At 36.2% G+C, this 19191-nt stretch overlaps 1 protein-coding gene across 4 annotated transcripts in view; it reads right to left on the bottom strand.

Annotated features, from left to right (window-relative positions):
- The window catches only part of TFEC (transcription factor EC), a 235737-nt gene that overhangs the window by 206904 nt on the left and 9642 nt on the right, over positions 1–19191 (bottom strand). For 2 of the 4 annotated variants that reach the window (XM_016958064.4, XM_016958061.4), the window contains exon 1: positions 17851–17941. The exons of 1 other annotated variant lie outside the window; for it this stretch is intronic. The gene's annotated coding sequence lies outside the window, so the exon portion shown is untranslated. Of the gene's footprint in view, positions 1–8617; positions 8698–17850; positions 17942–19191 lie in introns of those variants that run through there. One more of the 4 variants, XM_063813846.1, reaches the window with a different exon arrangement.

A 19191-nucleotide genomic window follows, 5' to 3' on the forward strand; every position in this document is an offset into this window, starting at 1 on the left:
TTAACCAGGAGGGAAAGATATTTGGTCATTTTTGTGGTTTGCACATGGTCCTTGTTCAATATTATTATGGTCTGGTTTGGGGTTTATCTCTTTTCATCATGATCACAGAGTGATATCACGAGATACTGGTGCCATTTAGGTTAAGCAAGAGAACACTGTGCCTTACTGTGAGTGCCAGGCTAGTAACAAGTGGGCAGCTGTCAGAGCAGCTCTTTTTCTTTCCCAAGTACAATTTTCTATGATGAAAAGATTACCTATACGGCTAGAAGAATGTACATCTTCAGAGGCCCAAGGGGTTCCCCATTTTCTTCACAACTCCCAAACAATTAGATTTGCTATGAACACCTCTGGTCTGTATGACATATGCTAGCCATAAACTCGTAGAGGATGAAACAAAATATAACGATCATTCATATTTGAAGTGATGGATTACTAAGAATACTGATAAGACTCGAGGTAGTGGACACATTTTAGGGAATCTATCTTTATTTTTCAGAGTGTACTCCCACATACAGCTGGGTCCTACCAGCTACAATTGTACTGTATGACTCCCACCGCATTTGCAACAATTAAGTGCAGCAGAGGTAGACACCTGACCCTAGTTGAACCAATCAGATTCCTCCACCCAGATATTTGGAATTGAAACTTAGAGAAGTCAAATGAGTTCTGCATGCAGCTAAAATTGCCACAGGTTAACTTGTTGACGGCTCTTCAGATGCTCTTAAGGTGCTTTTACTCATGTGCCCAGAGGGTCAAAGAAAGCCAGGCTATGAAAAAAGAAAGGATCAGAAATACAGAGAGAAGCAGAGATGCAGACAGAGGAAGGATTCTAAAAATTTTCAGTTCCTGTTTCCAGTCTCTTCCTGAAGTCCATTCTTACCCTTGAATTTCCTGTGTCTTTATAATAAATTCCCCATTTTTGTTAAAGCCAGCTCAAAAGTATTTGTTATTTATAACAAAAAAGTCCTATCAATAATAAAAAATTGAATGCCTGGTATAAATGTAGCATAGACCACCGATTATTTATAGAACCCTCTGAGTTTTAGCTGAGTACCTGGTTGTTGAGGTAAAGCCTGCATTTCCCAGCCTCCCTTGCAGTTAGGCGTCACCCTGTGACTACGTTCAGTCTCACAGGATGTGAATGAAGGTCAGGCGTGCGACTTTGAAGTTATCTCCTTTAGACAAGAAGCCTGCCCTAAATTTCCTCTTTTACAACTCTCGCTAGCTGGATAATGGTGACCACTGGGACAATTGCCTTGAACCAGAGACAAAAATACATTTGAGAAGGACAGAGCCAATCTACCAACAAATGTATTGGTTGACCTTCAGGAGAAAAGATTCTACCAAGATCTTCAGACCACCTGCCTGACTTTGGACTATTCACACAAGAGAAAATAAACTCCTATCTTATCTGCACCTCTATACTATGAGATCTTTTTGATACAGAAGACCAGACTCCCCTAATCAATACAGAGAGGTTGTCATAACAGACCTTTATTAAAAATGCAGAATAAGCCAAGCAGAGGATATGAGGGTTAATAATTCTCATTCCAGGATGAAAAGCTGAATGAAGTGCAACATGAAAGGGACAAACATCAGTCCAGGGTTTCCCAGCTGGAAGTAGACAGAGAAAACATATTTAGTGAACTGAAATTGCTGAAGTCTAAATCAAGAAACTGAATAGATGTCTTTCCAAACTGAGTTCTGCACATCACCCCTTGCTGTGTATAGATTGATGCTTCTGTAGGGAACTGCAGGATCCTAGCAATTAGAAAAGGATCTGGGAAGAGTCAGAGAAGTGAGGAAACACACTCTCCAGGTGCCTCCAGCAAGTCTCTGTCTCTACTCCTTCTGCAAACATATCACAATGCCCTTAATTATAATGTTTAGTACAGGTTTATGGGGAGAAGGGAAATCACAGAAGAGACTAGAGATGAAGGGCTCCCAGACATTCTTCATTTTCCTAGGTTTTTATAAACATTTATTGATTCTACTGACACTCAGCTATTAAGAAAAGGTAGAGCCTCGCCGGGCGCGGTAATTCCAGCACTTTGGGAGGCCAAGGCAGGCAGATCACAAGGTCAGGAGATCGAGACCATCCTGGCCAACATGGTGAAACCCTGTCTCTACTAAAAATACAAAAATTAGCCAGGTATGGTGGCACACGCCTGTAATCCCAGCTACTCAGGAGGCTGAGGCAGGAGAATTGCTTGAACCCGGAGTCAGAGGTTGCAGTGAGCCAAAATTGTGCCACTGCACTCCAGCCTGGCAACAGAGTGAGACTCCATCAAAAAAAAAAAATGAAACAAAGAAAAGGTAGAGCCTCAACACAATAACTCTAAGAAATATCACTCATCTGGGTATTTGGATTATTAAACTGAAGTATTCACAAGGCATAACCCAAAGGTTACAGGTTTTGGCAAACTGAATCATGTTAACTGAAATCGGCAGGCAGTCCACTAAAATTTTATAAGATTTGTGATTGTTAATTTTTTGTGTCTACTTGGCCAAGCTACAATGCCCAGTTTGTTTGGTCAAACACGGTCTAGATTTTGGTAAGGAGGTATTTTTTAATGTGATTTACACTGACATTTATTTTTTTTTTAGAAATGGGCATCTCACTATGTTGCCCAAGGTGGTCTCAAACTCCTGGGTTCAAACGCTCCTCCCACCTCCATCTCCCAAAGCATTGGAATTACAGGCATGAGCCACCATGCCTGGCCTCAACATTGACATTTACATCAGTAGACTTTGAATAAAGAAAATTAATCTCCATAATATGAGTCGGCTTCATCCAATCAGTTGAAAGCCTTAAGAGTAAAGGCTAAGATTTCCAGAAGAAGCAGCAATTCTGCCTCAAGATTGCAGCATAGAATTCCTACTTCAGTTTCTCATCTGTTGCCCTGCCCAGAAGATTTTAGATTCAAGACTGCAACATCAGTTCTTACCTGAATCTCCAGTCTGCCAGCCCACCAGTCATGTGAGTCAGTTACCACTCTCTCTCTCCCTATCTCTCTCTCTTTCTCTCTAGATAAAGAGATAGATTCTGTTTCTCTGAAGAACCCTGACTAATATAGACTATATTGCTAGGAAAAATGCAATCCTAGCCAACTGTAGCAAAAAAGTAAAAGTAAATACAAATAAAACTGTATTCTATAACAATCAGCCCACCCTTTTCCTTTTACCTTAGGAAAGTTTTGATTTGTGGAATTATTCTTTTCACAAGACTAAATTATTCAAACAGCTTGAGACTGGTTCCTCTTCTCTCCCTGAAAATTCACCTGTCCTAATCTTTTCTCTTCCTTCCCAAATGATGGTCACCTTACTAATAATAAAATTCATGCTCATGAGAGAGTAAATTGATATCTACAAATCTCACCCCCACCCCTGAGCTATCTGATGATTGTGACTCCTGCTTTTGCTGTCCCATGTGAAGTAGCTAAAACAGTCATCTCTAGGCCACAGACGAACAGAGGAGAAAAATCACTGGGTCAGAAGGGGTCAGGCAGCACTCATCAACTCACAGCACAGAGACCACTTCCTTTGGTGCACACACATAAAAGACCATAACCATTAGATTCACATCTAGCAGATGCTCTGAGCTCAATGAATTACAGGCAATTCTTAGAAGCCAGAGTATTTCTACACAAATACCAAGATCCTAGAAGCCAAAAAGAAACTTTTGATTTGTTGAGGGACCTAGGAGATATTATCAGGTCTCAAGGAGTTTCAGTTTCAGACGTACTCTCAGGAACCCAAGTTATTTTGGATTAACTTAGGTCCAGGTTCTAGACTGAATCCACACACAAATGGACCTGAATTCTTCACTTACTGACTTAGAAATGTCCATGGCATCCACTAAAATCAGGTCATTCTAGAGCAGGCAAAACTTCTCAGACTGCTTATAAGTTAAAATGCCAAAACACCTATAACAACCAATAAAGTAAGACTTTAAGATTCAAGTATGGTACATAATTAAAAATCAACTATCACTATTTCCTTTATATTTTTGAACTCAAATTAAAACTGAGATGACAAATTCAAAGTCATAGATAAAGGTAAAACAAACACTGACAGGAAATGAAAGTTTGAATTCTGTTTCCAGCAATAATGGAAGACAAGTAATTAAGTGAAAAACCTACGAGTACAGTATACCCAATAATGTTAACTAGCAGTTTTAAAAATCATTTTGACACCTGTCTTGGAAAGGGAAGACAGTCAAGGAATTCCCCAACCACCAGAAACATGAGCAACTGCAGATCTACAAAGACAAGTAAGTCTCAGAGTAGGAATTTGCCCGGTACTGCTTGCCAATCCCTGACAAAACAGAGTTCTAGACTCAGTAAGTTTCCACTTGAGGGATGACAGGCAGAGTCCAGGACCTGAGTATAACAAAGAAAACCTACCAAAACCAGGACCCTCGAAAAAAGAGCATTATTGTCAGTGTCTGAAAGAAATATCCCTGTTTAGTGTCTATGGAGATACCTGCCTATTGCAGCTTTGCCTCTGAGTGGAGGGCAGAAAGAGGTTGGAGAAATTTAATGATCTTCAATTCCTAATCACAAGCCTCCATCTCAGGTGTCTAAGGCAAGAATTCACATCACCTATATGGTTCAAAATAACCTATTAGAAAATGCAGATTAAAGTGATCCATGGTTGGTAGGATACACAGTTTCCTGACAAAAGGAACCCAAACCTTCTATAGACAAACTCATTTTAATACATACCTTAAGAAAGTCCCATAGTTAATGCTCTGAGATTGGCTCACAGTGAAAAAGTCCACCAAATACCAAGGAACAAACAACCATGAAGGAGAATCAAGATTTAAACTAGTAACTGTCAAGTAAGGCCATCAAAGATGGTTGCTTTTATAATAATCAGAAGAAGCCTACAAAATGAGTTTACCTGATATATTTAAATAAATAAAAGAGACTACTGAAAGTGCAATGAAGAAAGAAAATATTATGGGAGCTGACCAGACATATTTGAAAAAGAACAAAATAAAATTTTTTGAAGTGAGTAATGTGATAACTAGAATTAGGAACTCAAAGTTTGGATTAAGCAACAGATTAGCCAAAGATTAAGACAAATTTGTGAACTGCGAGACATATCTGGATAAGTTACTCAAAATGAAACACAGAGAATCAAAAGAGTGGAAAATATTAAAGTTAAAAGATGTAAAAATAGAGATTCCAACATATATCTGTCTAATTAGAGTTTCAGAAATGGATGAGAAAAAAGATGTAGAAGAAATATTCACAAATATAGTGACAGACATTTCCTAATATGATGAAAGATGCAAATCCTCAAATCTAGGAAGTTCAAGGTTTTTATCAGAATTACATAAAAGAAATCTATACCTAGACATATTATAGTGAAAGTGCAGAATATCAAAGACAAAGAGTTCTTAAAACATCCAAAAGGAAAAGACAGATTAGCTAAAAAGAACAATGATTTGACTAATGGATGATTTATCTTTTTATATTTTTTTATTATACTTTAAGTTTTAGGGTACATGTGCACAACGTGCAGGTTTGTTACATATGTATACATGTGCCATGTTGGTGTGCTGCACCCATTAACTCGTCATTTACATTAGGTATATCTCCTAATGCTATCCCTTCCCCCTCCCCCCACCCCACAACAGGCCCCATTGTGTGATGTTCCCCTTCCTGTGTCCAAGTGTTCTCATTGTTCAGTTCCCACCTATGAGTGAGCACATGCGGTGTTTGGTTTTTTGTCCTTGCGATAGTTTGCTGAGATGGATGATTTCTCAGTGACAATAATGGAAGAGTGGAAAGTAATAACTTCAAAGTACTAACAAAAATGTAGCTGTCAACGTAGAATCTTATACCCTATGAAATTATCTCTCATTCAATCATTCACTCCATTTAACAAAAATATATTATGTACTTACTATGTGTTGGATAGTGATGAGAATCCATCAGTGGATAAAATAGACAAAAAATATTCCTGCTCCACTAGAGTTTACATTTCAATGGGGGGAAGAGCCAATAAATAATAACTCTAATAAATAAGTAAAATATGCTGTGAAAGGAATGGACCCAGATAAAGGAAGTAAGATTGACAAGTAGCAGAGGTCTACAAATTTAAATAGGGCTATTGGAAGAGAATTCATAAAGAAGGCGAGATTTAAGCAAAGACTTCAACTTAGTTAGGGGTTTCTTGCAAGGAAGAGTGTTCCAGACAGAGATAATGACAGTACAAAGCCCTGTGGTCAGAGTATTCCAGAAACAGGAGGCCAATGTGGATGGAACCCAGTGAGCAGGGGCCAATTTAAGGACTTTGGCTTTTACTCAGTGAGATAGTAAATGAAAGAGGAGCGAGTGAAGTGTTGACATGAATTTTAGCAGGATCACACTAACTGCTCTTTGAAAGTATATAGTGCTATGGGTGGGGTGAAGGGTGAGACAAAAGGGAAATCAATTAGGAGACATTGAAGTAATCCAGGCTCAAGATGAGGATGGTTTAGACCAGGGAACAGAATCCACGAACAGAGCAATGGAGTGGTGAGAAGTGGTTGTTTCAGAGCAGGGAACAGAAGCAGGAACAGAAGGAGTGAAGTGGTGAGAGGTGGCTGGATTCTGGATTTATTTTGAGTATAAAATGACAAGATTTCCTAATAGATTGGGCAAGAGGAGACTCTAGATAACTGAATTATTTTGTCCAAGATACTGGAAAAAAAGAAGGGATCTTTAACCTCCATTGCGGCTATGGATGAAGTAGCTTCAATAGGAAGAGGGAAGACATCAGCAATTTTCTTCGGGAATATTGAGTTTGAAACATCTATTAGACATCAGTGTGTAGATGCAAACCAGAAGTTGCACAATTTAGTCAGGAGCTCTGGAGAAAGGTTTTTCACTATAGATGTAAATCTGCGAGTCATTCACATAGGGTCGCTAATTAAACGCACAACACTCGATGAGATCATCAAGAGAAGGACTGTAGATACAGAAAAAAAAAAAAATGGCCCAAAGACTAATCTCTGAGAAACTTTAAGTGATCAGGGAGATAAGGGTAAATGGATCCAGAAAGAATGATTGATAGAGTAAAAAGGAAAACCGAAAGAATTATGGTGTATCCAGTTAAAATCTTTGAAACTGACAAAAATGGCTAAGCATCCAACTTAATGAACTGAGAAATAGAATAGCAGAATTGCCTCTGAAAAAGAAGGATGAAAAAATAATTATTAGAGCTGAACTCAGTAAAAAACAATGCAAATATAAAGTTAAAACCCTCAAAAAAGTTAGTTATTAGAGAAATAACAAAAATAACCTCCAGCAAAGTTGACCAAGGGGAATAAATATAATTCACAAATACATAATGTAGGGAATGAGAGGGAAGACATAACTAGATGCTGGTGAGAGTTAAAAAGATATTAAAAACAAGTTTATACCAATAAATTTGAAAACCCAAGTGAAATTAAGAAATCACCAAAGACATAAACTACTAGAACTGAATCAAGTAAAAGCAGAAAACTATTATAGTCTTATTAAGGAAATTTAACCAATAGTTTAAAATCTTCCCAAAGGATAACCCAAGGCTTCTATAATTTTATAAGGAGAATTTCACAAAAATTAATGGAAGAGATTATTCTGATATTATAAAAACTCTTTCAAAGTTTTGAGGAAAAGAAATTGTATTCCTCAATGTATTTTTATTGCCTGCAGTAAGTACACAGTGGAGAAAATTAGTATCATTGATGAACAGAGATGGAGATATCCTAAATATTTATTAGCAAATGAAAACCAGCAATGTACAATTAAAATTATAACTCATGAAAAAGTAAAGTTTATTTCTGGCTGAAAATTGCTCCCATTGTCCCAACTCCTGCATTCCACATCCAACTAAATAAAACAAAAACTCTTAATTTTCAGCCTTTTCTCCTGAGATCAGACAATAAAGAACTCCGAGACATTAAGTGTTCATCACTGGACTCAGCTATTAAACATTATTTCTTCATGTAGTTTGTCTTGACTCTAGGCAATGGGGCATCCATGCGGTAAACTCCTTTACAACAGTCAACATAAAACCAAATGGAAATTTGACAAAACCAAATATACTTTCTCCTCCCTATCTTGTTTCCCCACCAAGTAAATTCTGAAATTGAGAAGTTTGTTTCTGTTGGCTTTTAACCTCCAAATAATTACATATTCCAAAACACCAACATCTTTTTCACACTTAATCTAAAATTAACTTTTAACAACTATAAAAGTATAGTTGTTATGCTTTGTTTGCTTTCATAGTTTTACTACTAGTCTTGTATTTCTTACTTAAAATTGCTCAGTGTTAATCAGAAGGCCTTACTTCTGTTTAAGCTCCTCTTCTTTGGGTGGTGGAACTATAAGTGCCCATTCTCAACTTCACTCTATTTTCAAGATTTTCAATGACATGCATGAATTATTTTTACAATAGAAAAAAAATTATTTAGTAAATTTTAGAATTCAGGGAATAAATTGCATTAGAACAGCTGGGACACCCAATACAATATTGAATACATGTATCGACACTGGACATTCTTGTCAGTTTTATTTTGGAGAAACTAGAACTATAATTCAATGGCATTAAAAAAAATAAAATAAAAACTATGACCTACCTTTCTGCTTGACAACCAAACCACCACAGTCACACGGTTATATATCACATGGTTGGGGATATTAAGGAAAAACAACAGCAACAACCCTGGCACCTACTCTTCAAATAAAATGCTTGCATTTTTATTGTCACATTGTTTTCTTGCAGAGTGTATAGTTAGGGGAATGCTATTTTAATATTATGCTAAAGGAAGTGAAACTAACACTTAAAAATTCATAAGAAGAGTTTTCATGTTCTTATATTAGCATTCAGAGGTAGAGTAAGGGTGATTGGAAGGCATGTGAGTGTGACTCAAACCCACATCATATTTGTTTATATTAAAATAATGCCTTCCTGATATATGGCTTTATCCGGAATCAAAGTGCTAAACATTAATTTTTGTATGCATCCCTCTTAAATGACTATAATTAATGTAAAATCAGGATTTGGAGTTCTAAAATTATGAATTCTAAACATAATTTAAACATAATTTTATCCAAACCACAGTATTCTCATTGGTCTCCTTTAGAAAGAATGCAGTGCACTGTTTAGTGAGTTTTTCTGGCATTTCACATGCTTAATCAGTAGCATATGAAAATAAAGAAATATGTGAGAAAGTCTGAATTTCTTTTAAAAGAATGATTGATCAATCTTAAATTCAAAATAGATTTTTTGTAACATTAATCTAAACATAGAATATTTTCTTTGATATTATGTCAGATTTTTTTTTTTTTTTTTGAGATGGAGTCTCGCTCTGTCACCCAGGCTGGGGTGCAGTTGCACGATCTCAGCTCACTGCAACCTCTGCCTCCTGGACTCAAGCAATTCGCCTGCCTCAGCCTCCTGAGTAGTTGGGGCTACAGGCACCCACCACCACACCAGGCTAATTTTTGTATTTTTAGTATAGATGGGGTTTCACCATGTTGGCCAGGCTGGTCTTGAACTCTTGTCCTCAAGTGATCCGCCCACCTCAGCCTCCCAAAGTGTTGAAATTACAGGCATGAGCCACTGTGCCCAGACCTAGCTGTTGAAATTTTTATTCTTCAGTTGGATTTTTCTTCTCCTTGTAGTAGGGTTTGTTTTTTGGTTTTGGTTTTGGTTTTTTTCCAAAATGAGAACTTGTTACAATGGAATTTTTTTTTTCATTCAACAGGACAAATATACTTATCTCTTAATATCATTATAAAAATTTTTATATTTGGGAGATTTACATTTTAATGGATGAAATAATGCATGGACATATCTAGTCTCAGATAATATGAAGTGACAGATTTAATTGGTTTATAAAATACTACTGAAACCTGAATTGATTTGTTTCACTGGGTTAAATATTTGTTTTCCATCCATACTAATTCAGGAAGCACCTTGGATGTAAACAAAGATAAAATTTCTGGAAGATTTTTCATTTCTTCCCAATACAGGAAGTAGAATAGTTTAAACAAATATAAATCTCTCTGTGACCACTTTTTCTCAAAAAAAAAGGTAGTAAACCCTTTCTTATTGAGGGTGCAGAGTAATACTCATCTCTCCAAGTACACCTAGATTAAACTTTGAATTAATAAAACAGTGGTATTTAGGAGCAATTTGCGCAAAAAGTTTAGTTCAGTTAAAAAATGTCAAGGACTCCCATTGCCAGCCAAGATAGAAGAACAAGGATCATATTTACCCTCATACCTTAAACAACTAAAAAGTCAAAGAAAACATATGAAACAATTTTCCGACATGGAACAACAGGCACCACAGAAGCATGATCCTGATAAAAGAAAATAAACTAGGGAATAAACCCAAGAAGAGGGGATCTAAACAGAGTCCAGTGTTCTTTTTGAATTGAGATGACAGAGATGAGAATTTGGGAGGCTCAATGCAGTTAGAATTTGCAGGGCAGAGTTTACCAAAGTAAAAAGAGCTGCAAAGAGAAGAAGCTCCTGAGATCTGCAGAGGGTTCCCCTAGAGTCTTCAAGCGGGTACTGATCAGGGCATGTGTGTAAGCAAACTACATGAGACCAGGCAATGACTGGAAAGAAGCAGAAGGAACAATTTCCAGAAACCACATAAAGCTGGGAATGGTTATTTCCAAAAGCCAGAGGGGAGAAATATTATATTACACAGGACATGCATCAAGAAATGTACTCAGAATCGTATTGCCTTAGTAATGGAGTCAAAACCAGCCTCCTCTGGTTCCACCTAGCAAAGTTGAAAAAGTAGTTGTGAAAGGATAAATATGTTTCTGAGCAACTTAATTGCATCCTAGAGCAAAGCTCAAAAATATTTTCTTAAAAAAATACTAAAAATTCCATAAGCTCACAATAGTTGATATCCAATCAAAAATTATTAGTCATGCAAGAAATTAGGAAAATATGACCAATGAGAGGGAGAAAAATCATTCAACAAAAACTGACCAATGAATGAAGCAAATGACAGAGATAGTAAAAGCACATTAAAACAGCTACTATGACCCCACACCATATGTTCAAGAAGGTAGAGGAAAGCATAAGCATGTTGAGGCGAGCCACGAAAGATATTTTTAAAACCTAAATCTAAGTTATAGAGGAAAAAAGTACAATGCCTCAAATAAAAATTATACCGGACAATATAAATCCCAGCCTGAAGACTGGAAAAACTTGCAAGCAGGAAATACCAACAGGCTGGACAAATAGCAATGACATCCCTTATCCTTTGAGCAAATTAGGTTAGGCAGTGGTGGCGATGTTGTGGGTGTTATTGTTTTGTTTTGTTTTTTTGAGACAGAGTCTCGTTCTGTTGCCCAGACTGGAGTGCACTGGCGCAATCTCGGCTCACTGCAATCCGCCTCCTGTGTTCAAGGGATTCTCCTGCCTCCGCTTCCTGAGTAGCTGGGATCTACAGGCATGAGCCACCATGTCCGGCTAATTTTTGTATTTTTAGTAGAGACAGGTTTTTACCGTGTTGGTCAGGCTGGTCTCAAACTCCTGACCTCGTGATCCACCCACCTCGGCCTCCCAAAGTGCTGGGATTACAGCGTAAGCCACCGTGCCCAGCTGGTTATTTTTAATTTCTTTGTTGTCACAGTTGTGGTTATTGCTTTCTGTTTTGCATTCCTCCTTTGATCATTCACTTTACCAGTAGTAATTAACAATAATTGGACAAAGAGGAAAAAAAAAGCTCTTCCTTCCTTTACTATTTTAGCAAACCAAATAAAATGTATAATGAAGTAAAAATTTTAAACCACTAGGTAAGATTGGAATGAATTGGACACTGCATAAAAAAAAGATTAGGAAAGTTAAAGAAACAGCAACAGAAATTGTTGGACAAAATTAAACAAAGACAGAAAAAGACTTAAAAAATTAGGAGGACACCAGTGAGCTGTGAGATAACTTCAAGTTGCCTGATAACACATGTAACTGGAATCATAGAAAAAGGAAGAAAACAGGAAAGTGTCCCCAGGTTTTAAAATCTCATGTCTGTGACCCATCTCTTAAAGCAGGGGATTAGATGAAATTGTAAGGAGAGAAGAGGGTTTCTGCTCTTAGTGGTAAAGTACACAGGGCCAGCTAACCATTGCCTTGAAACAGACATTAAGAGGACTGTTCTTTAATTTTAGTTACGCATCTTGAACTCAATGGCCATTCTTCAAATGATGCTAGTCTTCCTATTCCTTATAAACATCCTCCCAAGTTGATATATGTACTGGGTGATCTATGAAATGAGAGGGTGAGATGCATAAAACAGTCCAGGCTTAGAGAGAAAAGAATTTTTCCAGGCTCTGAAACTCTGTCGATTTCAAATGCACCTCCTTTTCTTTCTCTATCTCCATTCCTCACTTTCTTCAGATGGAGGCTTTACTATCTCCTGGTATATCACTGAGCTCCTATTCAAAATCACTTTTGAAGGAGTACGTAACTAACATGTACTCCTTCAAGAGTTTCATAACTCTTGAAAGCATGGTAGGAATGATGGCATTCATTCAGGTATATTTTTATTTATTCAAAATCTTCTATGGGTTAGATGCTATGAAATGGACTGGGAATATATATTAATGAACAAGGCAGATACATTCCTGATCCATGGAAATTACAGACTGCCTAGAGAGATTGGCATTGCACTTATAATAGCATTAATGAATATATAATTCTTTAAGATAGTAAGTATTAATATTTGCATCAGCCTAATTCCTTTCTCCCAGGTTCTGTTTTATTATCACAGGAAACCAGATATATCCCTGCAAACTCTATCTTCTAGAATTTTTTGCCAATTGACTTCCAGTTTGGTTTGGCCAATAAGAGGCATTGGTGCAAGATTAGAAGGTAGTAGGAGGGGAGAAATCGCAGATCTTCCTCTCTTGGATATTAATTCTCTCTTTGTTTTGTGGTGGTATCTCTGAAAGAGACTGGAAACCTTTCACAGGGGTCTCAGCCTTGGCCCTGGTTTTTCCTCTTCTGCCATACTATCCCTTGCCAAATTTTCCTCTTTGGTGGTTCTAGCCCCTGCTATGCACCCCCGGAAGTCACAAATACATTCTCAGTCTCTGAGTTACCTCATTTTCAGTTGTTGCTTTCAATGCTTTCACCAGTTGTGTAACCAATCCTCTCTATTAGATTCACTCTCCTTGAAAGACCTAGTACGATTTCTGTTTCCCTGACTGAAACACATCATTCTGATGAATACTACATATGTGGTCCAATGAACATACAAATGGGAGATCTAATCGATTCTGAGGAATTAGAGATAGCTTCCTTAAAGAACTAATATTTAAACCAAGAACTAGAGAATGAATAGAAATTAGCTAAGGGAAAGGAAGCAACCACAGCCACGTGATCAAACATCACGTTTATTTAAGATATCGAAGGACTATTTTACAAAAGGCAATTTCTCGCTATGCTACAGTTGACATATTTCCATGTCGTACTTCTTACTGTGCCATTGGGCCTACAGCAAACCTGCCAGCATCTACCTCAGATGGCTAACTCAAAGGTTTTTTGTTTTTGTTTTTAAAGTTGATCCCATTAAACTCAGGCACATTTTGCTTTCTACCAACTCTGATGTCTTTGCAGTGCCAGAAAAAAAAAGAAAGAAAGAAAGAAAGAAAACACTTCTAGGGAGAAATGTCCAGCTGTGAATGCTCTTATGCACTTGCTTTTAGCAGCATCTCCAAAGCACGGTCCTCACTTGCCATCCTCAGGCCACATGTTTAATCAGGACTGTTAACATGTCAAAAAGATTAGGTTGGCTGACTGAATGACTGCTTCTATCTTTCTTTTTTATAACATTCTTTGTCACGGGGCTGCCTAATTATTAAGATCTACCTTACCAATAAAATAAAATGCCCTGTTTTTCCCTAGCTCTCAGATCAGCTTTACTGACTTTCTTTTTCTTTTGTCCCCAATATGGCTCAGCACAGCACCTTTACTGATCCTTTGATACTTTATGCATTACAGAGTTTGGGGCATAAATTTTGATTTTTAAAAAATATTGCATTAATATATTATTTATCTTGATTTCTGAGTTTTTTTGTTTTTGTTTTTTGTATTCCTTTAAATTTCATACCTGAGGCAAGTGCTTCATACTCCTGGCCCTGGTCCTGATGCTGAAGGAGTCCTGGTTACTCCCTTAAAGAATCTTGGCCTGTGCTGACAGCAGAGTGGGACACTTATGTCTACACTGCCCCAGAGGCTCCCAGCCATTGGAAAGACAGAAACAGCAGGAGGGAGAGAGGGATTTCATTCTCTTAAATCATATTCAAAGACAGCTCATGGAGCATTCTTGGAGCAAAGCATGGAGTGTAAACAAATTTGAATATTAGACACAATTATTTCTGAAACATTTGTCTCTAAAAATATATATCATGGGTGTCAAATAGATTCTAAGATAAAAAATCTATTTTTTTAAAATAAACTTCACATCAGTCCTACTTCTAAGATTATAATCAAACCACAATTAGCAAAAGACATTAAAAACATAGGAAAACAAGATATTACAAACCAGAGGAATAATTTATTTCATGTGGGCTTCTCCATAACTACACCCATCCTCAGCCTTGAATCTTTTCTTGCAATTTGGCCACATTGAAATGGCTTGTGTGTATTTTAAGCTATCCATTTTTTGTGTGTGTGTGATTCTTTAGAATTTCTACTTGATTTCTCAAGGGCTTGCTTTTACAGTTCCTAGATGTAGTCTACAAATATGCCATCTTCCATATCAATGTTAACAGGCCTCCATTTAATATGAATAGAGCCCAGAATGTGAGGCTCCTAATGTTTTCTTGTTTGTACACGGTAAAGGCATTCACACCTTCATCTCCTCATCTCCTAAATGAAGGTTTTGGACTAAATGGCCATTAACATACTTTGCCATTTTCACATCCTGTGATCAAATAATTCTGTTCCACATATACATTTTATACTATATGGAAGGCTTAGCTTAAGTTGACCTTATTGATACTTTTTTTGTCTTACCTTTTGTTTAATACTGAATTTTATTTTGAAATAACTACAACTAAAATGGAGCACTTGGAAGATGATTTGTGGACTTCCAATCACAGCAAGAGTTTTGATTTCATACATTAGGCCTCCGATGATCTTTCCCATACTCTCTTATGTTCTGTTTTAAAATTGTATCCTTCTTTTATCATATTCCCTAAAATTTTCCTATATCTCAATGCTTTGATACTTTCACATGCAGAAGAGTGAAAGCATAGCACTGCTCACATTTATTAACGAGCATTTATTTTTCCTTTGCCCCCTCTTTCTTTCCCGCTTTTTTTCTCTATTCTCTTTTCCTTTGTCTTCCTTTGACTCACTTTTCCCATTTTCTCCTTTCCTCTTCTTCTTATTTTCATTATGACAGTTAACATGGTCCTAGATGTTCCAAAAAAAATAAGTAAGCACAAATAACATTACAAATTGAATTTTATTCAACAGTTAAGTTATGCATACTAAATTTGATGCATATAGAATAACACAATAAGGAAAAGGTATTCCAAAACTGAAATGGGTTTGTGATTATAAATAGTATATGGTGACTGAAAGTAAGTTTAGTAGGGAATGAGCAGTCTTGGGAAAAATGGAAATCAGGATTCTAAGGGAAATCAAAAAATAATATGTTGAGTGTGGGGCTAGGAAGTGACTAGGAGACGAACAGATGCAAAAATGCCCACATTATCTTTAGCTCTTTTTAGGGAAGTTGGACTCCTGACAACTCTTCTAACTGTTGCCTTCCCTTAAAGCCTTCCCTAGGCATCCCCAAATTCAATGGTCCAGGCCCACTTTGTTTTCTCACCTGTATTCTAATACAGTCACACACAGAACTTCTGTCACACCGAAGGTACTCATTCACTTGCACATCTGCTGTCCTGCTTCCCACTAAACACCAGTCCCCTGGAGGACATGGCTGTACATTATTCGGCTTTGAATTTGAAATGTGGCACATATCAGACACCTATCTTCAAATTCTCTGTCCCCCGTTTACAATTCATGCAGATACACACAATATTTCTTTTAATATTTCGGAGCCACAATCTCCTTATTTGTAAAATTAGGAAAATACTACCCTTTATTGTGTTATTCTATATGCACTGAATTAAAATAAAAGAGATAGGTTTGAGCTTCCCTTAAAAACTGAATAACTACCCAAACTTTTGTTTTTGAAAGCTTAACACATTTTTGGAAGAGGCATTCTCTGAACATCCTATATTTGTCACCTAAATTTTTTCAGTATAATGCTATGAAAGAGGTTTCTGGTCCATTTTCGAGCCTATAGAGTCTTTTTTAATGATTATTTCTCTTTTTTCCCCCTCATCTTCAAAAGTAATATCAGCTAAAACTCTTTGTAGCTTTAAATGAGCATTACAGACAAGAAAAGAAATACCTAAACTAAGCCAAATTATTTAGTTGTGAAAAATTATGCAAACATCTGAAGCATGGATTCCCTCTTCTTGTCAGCTTTATGTAATTTAAGCAACTAACTATATATCTAGCCAAATTTAACGAGCTCACATCTTAATTATGCTCACTAAGCCATTTATTTTTTTATTTTCTCAAAATTCTGGCACAATTCTCAAAATAGCGAAAAGTGTGCTGATGAAAATCAATGATATCCAAAGGAAAAAATTTGATGTTCTGAAGTACAAAAATATATTATGAAGTTTGGTTGTGCTCTCCTTGCTTAAAGTACATAATAATGGATAAAATGTTAGGCTTTTTCTTTCTTTTGCAATAGCATATTACTATAAAAATGTGATACTAGGTCCCACTATAATAGCACAAATCCTATCTTGTAGTATTTCACAAATCCTAATTTAATATGTGAATTGAAGAAGACATTTTCTTATTATATTTGCTTTTGTTTTTGATATTTGCTCATATTAAAAAGATGAAGTAACAAAAATGTACAAAGATTTCTTCATTTTTGTCCCTAAAAGATTATAAAATGTTTTGCTAATTTATTTATTATATAATTTGTCATGCTTAAGCAATAATGAAAATTAGTTTTACAAATATGAGTTTGAATAACTTGTGTTTTATACCATTCATATATAGTTCAACTGACTCACAGTTTTTATATGTAACTTAACAGGTTTTATATGTAAATAACTCATTTACTTAAAGAGCTATCTGAAATAGGATTCAACATGATACAAGAAATAATAAGTCACAAGTGTATTTACACTGATAATCAGAAATAAATGTCTCACTTTTACTAAATTATGAAATTCAAATTTATGTATGCCCTACTTTAAGAATATAGAATTTTCAAATTTTCAAATTTATGAAATGTTTTTATCAAAAATATACTTTATAAAATAACCATTTTGTCTTGTGTTTTTCTGAGATGATTAATCGATGCTAGATTAATAAATTCTACATTATATATAATAATTATATTTTCAACCAATTCTTCAGAGACATATATATGCACAAAAGGAGAGAAACATAGTCTCGCGAATTCTCTATAAACTTCAGCGATATTTGAAACCATTTTGCACAGTCCAAAAAGAGTAACATTTAGAAGTCTCACAAAGCAGTTATCCAATTTACCATTTCCTTTTCCTTCTAGTGAATTCACCAGTGAAGCATTATAATCAAATATCACCCATAAAAAACAAATAGCAGCATTAAAAGTTTTATCTATTTCTAACTTTTTGAGCTAATATAAGTTAAAAGTTAATAATCTTAAACATTTATACTAAGTTGAAATTTATAGCCATATGATTTTAAAGCCCAAAATACGAGTGATTTTATACTTTGTAGTTCCAATTAAATAATTCAGAGGAAAAATTACCTTTGCTGGTGGCTCAGGCGAAGAATCCGTGAGACTCAATCTCTCCATTTGTTTTGTATGTACCATAAGCATTATCTTTCTGTTTACTCCCACTTCTCCTCTTTTTCTACTTCTAAGGGAGGCCAAGCTATATAAACCATGATTTAGTTCCTCTTTTTGATGTTACATTCATTTCTCATATTTTCGTATAATGGTAAAGAGGAGGAGTAATATTTATGAGCTCATGATTTCAACAAATTGCAATTACAAACACCAGTCCAATTCTTTACTTTTTTTTGCTGTACGGAATATTTTATTATTTTATCAACAACTATCTATACACAAATAAAAGTTACAGGTGCTTAATAGAAAAAACTGAGTAGCAAGCACAAATTTAACTGTGCCATAAGAGGACAATATTGCCACTGTTAGGTGAAAGCCCCTGGGAGAAAATAAACTGTCCCTCAATCATCATAATCTGGCTTCAGTTTCTCTGGATTTTACAAATCCTTCCTAGAGAAGTCAACAAGTAAAACAAAGCAGGAAACACTGGGCTTACCACATTCAGAGTCTTGTAGGGCAAGTTAGTTATCACCCCGGGAAATAAAAAGAAAGAAAGGGCAAAAAGTGTGTGTGTGTGTGTGTGTGTGTGTGTGTGTGAATACGTGCATATGACAATTATTACCAGTGTTGACCACTTCACTCAAATTCAATTCTTCTCTACTTCTAGCTCACTCAGAGTTAGTAGTGGCCACGAGTCTAGTTCTGGTCAATGAAGAGGGAGGGCTGAAACACTTTCTTGCCAGTGCTTGACTCTACAGCTCTCCTCTGCAGCTGACTCAGTGATCACCAAAGCAGGTGTCCAGATGGAGCGTCCATCAGCTCAGGCCTCAAGTGGTTCTGATGAACAAAGCTTCCTTATAAGCTATGTTGGACTCGTAGCATAAATGAAAAATAAACTATTTTATTAAAACTACTGAGATCTGGGGGGTTGTATACTATAACCTAGCCAATTCTGACTGACTCAGGAATGAAGTTATAATTAATATATTTTGAAAAGCAATGTGCCATTTAACACCCATATGTAAAAGAACAACAATATCCTCTGCTCACTCCGGTATTATACATGGGCTACCTTCCCTCTAGAGCGGATGTGAGGAATAGTAGTATGAGAGAATGGAAAGAGGAGAAGGTTAGAAGATCCGGATACTTGTCTAAAGTAATGCAAACTAATTAGCAGCATATCTTGGTCCACTCACTAACTTGTATGCATTACTGTGGACAAGTCATTTCAGCACTCTAAACTCAAGTTTCTCATTTGTAAAATGGAGACAATAATAGCTTCTCTGTCTTATAACAAAG

The sequence above is a fragment of the Pan troglodytes genome, chromosome 6 (genome assembly GCF_028858775.2).
Source record: "Pan troglodytes isolate AG18354 chromosome 6, NHGRI_mPanTro3-v2.0_pri, whole genome shotgun sequence".
In the NCBI taxonomy this organism is placed as follows: Eukaryota; Metazoa; Chordata; class Mammalia; order Primates; family Hominidae; genus Pan; species Pan troglodytes.